The following is a 5,916-nucleotide window of genomic DNA, read 5'->3' as shown; positions in this document are numbered from 1 at the left end:
CAGCCTCGACCCATCTTCAATGCTCTAACTGAGGGAAGGAGGTTGTTCCCCAAAATCTGGCAATACATGGCCCCGGTCATCCTCTCCTTAATACAGTGCAGTCGCCCTGTCCCATGTGCAGAAAAACACCCCCAAAGCATGATGCTACCACCCCCATGCTTCACAGTAGGGATGGTGTTCTTGGGATGGTACTCATCATTCTTCTTCCTCCAAACACGGTTAGTGGAATTATGACCAAAAAGTTCTATTTTGGTCTCATCTGACCACATGACTTTCTCCCATGACTCCTCTGGATCATCCAAATGGTCATTGGCAAACTTGAGACAGGCCTTGACATGTGCTGGTTTAAGCAGGGGAACCTTCCGTGCCATGCGTGATTTCAAACCATGACGTCTTAGTGTATTACCAACAGTAACCTTGGAAACAGTGGTCCCGGCTCTTTTCAGGTCATTGACCAGCTCCTCCCGTGTAGTTCTGGGCTGATTTCTCACCTTTCTTAGGATCATTGAGACCCCACGAGATCTTGCATGGAGCCCCGGTCCGAAGGAGACTGACAGTCATGTTTAGCTTCTTCCATTTTCTAATGATTGCTCCAACAGTGGACCTTTTTTCACCAAGCTGCTTGGCAATTTCCCCGTAGCCCTTTTCAGCCTTGTGGAGGTGTACAATTTTGTCTCTAGTGTCTTTGGACAGCTTTTTGGTCTTGGCCATGTTAGTAGTTGGATTCTTACTGATTGTATGGGGTGGACAGGTGTCTTTATGCAGCTAACGACCTCAAACAGGTGCATCTAATTTAGGATAATAAATGGAGTGGAGGTGGACATTTTGAAGGCAGACTAACAGGTCTTTGAGAGTCAGAATTCTAGCTGATAGACAGGTGTTCAAATACTTATTTGCAGCTGTGTCATACAAATAAATAGTTAAAAAATCATACATTGTGATTTCTGGATTGTTTTTTTTTTTTTAGATTATGTCTCTCACAGTGGACATGTCAGTGCCAGCTTACATCAGGCGAAAGGCAGGGTACACCCCGGACAGGCCGCCAGTCCGTCGCAGGGCCACACATAGACAAACAACCACTCACGCTCACACCTCAGGACAATTTAGGGTCACCAATCAACCTATGCCGCATGTCTTTGGATGGTGGGAGGAAGCCGGAGCACCTGGAGACACGGGGAGAACATGCAAACTCCACACAGAAAGGCAACCTGGGTTCGACTCATAATCCTAATGAGGTGCCTCGAAATTTCCACCCTTGAGCTGATGCATCGAGGAATCGGATCGAATCGTTGCACTGATAATCGTAATCGAATTGTGAGACCAGTGAAGATGCACACCCCTAATGGCCACCCATGCTGACTCATGGTTCTGCTTGAGGTTGCCGCAGGCTAAAAGAGTTTTCTTGCCACTGTTGCCAAGTAGCAAGCACTTAGCAACAGTGGCAAGAAAACTCTTGGTGGGAAGTTTTGGGTGCAGTGAGATAACTTGTTTTATATAATAATTGAATTGAACATACTTGTCTTGTTTTTGGCTGATGTAATGATTTAAGACCCACAATCATTTGTTGAAAATATACTGTAAAGACAAGTACATAACTCTACATTCTGACACTTCAAAAAGCAGTTTGCACTTACTGAGTAGAAGTGGGATAATCAACAAGCCCCCCAGGTGGCTTGAGTTGTAGGTGGACTGAGTTGCTGTGGTGTGAATGCACAAGAACTGGAATTTGTTCAAGGAAAGCCACCAAACCAAGAGAAAGAAATGTAGATGTACTTATTAAATATTTGTTGAGCAGAGAGGTGACCAACTTAGTAAAAAAAACATTTCTCCAATGGATAACACTCCTAAAGGGGAGCAGGCGTGTCTGTGTTTGTGTCTGTTAGGGCTGGCCCGAATGTCATCTTTTGAGCTTCGATCATTTGCTCTTAATTACACCCCCTCCTCCCCCAACCTCAACGTGAAACTAGTAAACACACACTAAATTTTTGTGCAAGATAAAAAGCTCTACATGGTAGTCGGTCTCTGATTTGTTAATGCTAAGTAATAACTTGTCATAATCATAACTCATGCAGAACAAGTTCAACATTTCAAAGGTTGTTGGGGACATAAGGGCTCAGATTAGGGGTTTGACTGTACATTTGGGTCACGAGAACAAGATGAGAAGATATTTTAACAGTATTTTCAATAAATATTCGATGCCTTTGAGCATTAAACACTTAATTTCCTGCATTCTGGAGACATTTCTGCTTTATTTCTATGAAGGGAAACAAAATTAAGGTGGCAGGTGACATTTCAAAATATAACCTTATAATGGAATATAATGCAGTAATCAGCTTTTGGAAAATGCACATTTGTTTCTTCTATATTTCAATTGCATTGCCAGTTTTCTTATTGTGCATTGTTCTTTTGTTGCAAGCGGTTTTTCAGAACATTTTTAACAAAAGCTTCCAAAAAGTGATGGAGACATTCTGATACTGACCTGTCCCCGGCGTCCTCAGAGTAAATGACAACTATCTGTCAATATTTTTAAATGTCCCGGCCCATCAAGGCTGTGATTGGTCGGTTCACGAAAACTGACATTGACGAGCTACTTTCTGCTCACGGCTGCATGAAAGGCACCCGAGCTTCTCTTCTACCTCGTCTCTCTCCGCCGACAGAGATTAGCAGGCAGGCAAACGGGTGAGCGTCACGTAGCGCCCAGAGAACCTAATATGGAGAAGGCAGAGGAGAGGACCGGCAGCTTGTGTGGGTTCAAGCACTGGGTCCAGCCCAAGTGTCTGTATCTATCGCCATGATAGAGGGGGGAGACATGATGTGTTTTTAAATAAGGACAGCCGCTCCTGGAGGACATTCATAGTGTTGGGTTCATGTGAAAAGTGAATAATTTAAACGAGTGAATGGTATCATCAAATCTGAGGCCACATGTCCATCTTGGTGCGTGAATATGGCACTAAAGCAGGGTTGAGAGTTAAAAAATGAAAAAGCTTCATCCCTGGGAAGGATGAATGCCTGCAGACAGCACCACTGCAAAAATGTATACTGTACAATCATCCACAGTCTCATTTTAAATTTTTTGTACAAGTTTTTACCTGATAATTGAATTAGAGGAAAGGGTAGGTAACTACTTTTCTACATCCTCCGGGGCCCTGCCATATTCTGTGGCTGTGAAATGTGTGTGGAGGCAATCTGCTGTGGCTGACGTCAGAGATGTTGAGGCCATTTGTCCAAACACTGACAGTGTTACTAACTCCCCACTGTTGCACCCCGCAGTGAGGTGGCAGGGGTGGCAGATTATCTGTGGGTGTGTTGTGTGTTTTGAAAGGCTCCCACAGGCTTATTTGGTAGAGCGGAGCATTTTCTAAAAAGCAAGAGGTTAAAGCGGCATGGTTTGATGGCCATGTGAATGTTTAAAATTGAACCCAATTTCATTTTCTGTCTCAGTCTTGAAAGCTTCTTTCCTTTCCTTTTTTTTTTTTTGTTTTTCGCTTCACCTATCGACATCAAAATTCAAGATGCTCAGGAGACAAACATGGAGGGAGCGGTAAAACAAATTAGGTTCTTGTAGTAATTTAATTTATACACTATCTCTCCTTATTTTATGGAAACAATGTGCACTGTTAGCTGCTTCTCATGACCGAAACGTCAGCACTTTTTCAAGCACACTATTAAAAGTTCTCTGAAAAAGCCCACAGGAGCTGCATTTAAAGAAACCTCTTTTAACAAGCACTGATCTTTCCAGATATGCGGGAGTGTAAGGAATGAAGTGCAGCTGTTTTACACTAAAGTAAATGCCTTCTATACTATACTGTACATTGCACATTGACAGTCTGTGAACAAACAAATTTTCTCTGACGTTGGGGACACGATGTGAGAACAGCAAGTGGCGAGCAGCATTGCTGACTCATTAATCCAATCAACGTTTGGCTGGTCACTCTGAAGAAAAAAAACTAAATGTTCAGCACAAATGTATTGAAGTAAAATTGTATTTTTATACAACCTGGATCTTATTTCTGTAGTTTTGCCATCGTTCCCAATAAATATAATATTTTACTCACCTGCAGGTAGACCTGAGGTGAAGTCACAGGAACACAAGCGAACAAATCATACAGCTCGTCAAAAGTGCAGGTTATCTAAAGCAGTGTTACCTAACCTTTTTGACTTGTGACGGCTTAAAATTAAACTCGAGACACTTCATTACACAATATGTATGATTTGTGAGCAGCTCCACTAGAGAGGGATGTCTCCTATAAAGCTCTCAAATTATTTCTTAGTTCATCAGACAGCTTGTCAGGAGGACGAGCGTTTGAATGTGAAATGATCTGACTGAGCAGGAGGAAGGTGAAAAACAGTCACACTGCGGCTTTAACATTAAAACCAAAGAGTCATGAAAGCGGTTGGATCGAACTGTAAGCGAGAAATCAAGCACAGACCAGATTATAGAGACTGGGAATCATTTGCATGTGGGCTGACTGACGGTTAAATTGTGATTAAGGTATGAAAATGTGGTTTTAAAATGGCTGCAGTCTGCACTTTTTTTTTCTCCCCGTGTCACATTAGTGCTGTCAGAAACCCTCCACGCAGCGGAGTGCAGACGCTATATGTGTGTCAGAAAGACTTTAATCCAAAAGCATCATTAGGAGGAAGCCTCCTAATCACCGTACAACAAAAAGAGAGAAAATGACAGAGAGACTAAATGGGGAGAAAATGTGTGTGTGGGGGGGGGGAATCTGGGAGCGCTGATGACAGAGAGCTTACAGAACAAAGAATAAACGAGACAAGAGGGATGAGGGTGAGCAAGGATGGCGGCGAAGGTGAGAATTCAAATAAGGACACGTCCCTCCTGAAACTGCAGTTTTCTTCCAGCTCAGGGACGCTTTCAGAGAACGAAGAGAAAGGAAACGCAGCCATGTGTTCTGTGAATGATGGAGAGGCTGCCATGATGCAATTTTAGCAATCACTTCCCACACAGCTGGGCCTTTTGTTTGTTCTGTCTGAACAGCCCTGCCGTCCTGTGAGTCTGTCTAGTCAATAATACTTTTCATTTGTAATTTTGTTTAGCTATAGATAAAAAATTAAAGCGAAAAAGCAAGAAAAGCTAATTAGATATGAGTATGTGTTTCCCTGAATGTGTGTTTGTGTTTTTATCTTCTGTCCTTGTGTGGTCCCATTTGGGAGTTTTTAGATTGAGTTCATAGCTCTGTGGCCAGCCCTCCAAAGCTTTTGAAGGTCTGTTGCCTCTTTATTAGTTTCATGGTCTTATTTTTAATATTACTCTTGTAAAACACTTGGTTTTCTTGGTTTGTAAAAGGTGCTATACCAAATAAACTTTACTCCATAAACTTGTCTCTGAGCCGGAAAAAACTGAAAACCCCTGCCGTATATCATAGTGGATCTACTTCTGGGGACAGATCTTGGGTCAAACATTTTGGAAGTGTTCCTCAAAGCCCCACTGGAACCTCTACCCAGGTTACCTTCTGACGTTTCCAAGTAAGTGGACCTTAAGGACAAATTGTTCACTTCTGTTTCCAAAGTCAAGCGTGAGCTCCTCCCAAAACTGCTGGCCATTATTTATTGATTCTTTTAAAAGGGGACCGGATCCAAAGTGCAGTCGACCTGAACAGATCTAAACCGATTGAGAACTGGCAGAAGCAAGATGCTCCACTGTAAAAGCTGTAATTAGTCTATCGAAAGAAAAGGTATCTTCAATATTTTAGCCTCTCCAAAGTGAAGATTTGATCCTTTTTATAGCGTTGTACTTTAGATTTTACATATGATTTTAATCAATAGCAATATTTTGGGGGTTTGGACTGTTGGTTGTACAAAACAAGCAATTTAAAGATGTCTAGGCCATTATAACTTCCCAGTTATCACTATAACATTTATAGACATTGTTAATCCATTCCTACTTCACTAACA

Source organism: Micropterus dolomieu, linkage group LG12, assembly GCF_021292245.1.
Source record: "Micropterus dolomieu isolate WLL.071019.BEF.003 ecotype Adirondacks linkage group LG12, ASM2129224v1, whole genome shotgun sequence".
In the NCBI taxonomy this organism is placed as follows: domain Eukaryota; kingdom Metazoa; phylum Chordata; class Actinopteri; order Centrarchiformes; family Centrarchidae; genus Micropterus; species Micropterus dolomieu.
The sequence above is the reverse complement of the archived record's forward strand: the minus strand, read 5'-3'. Positions refer to the sequence as shown.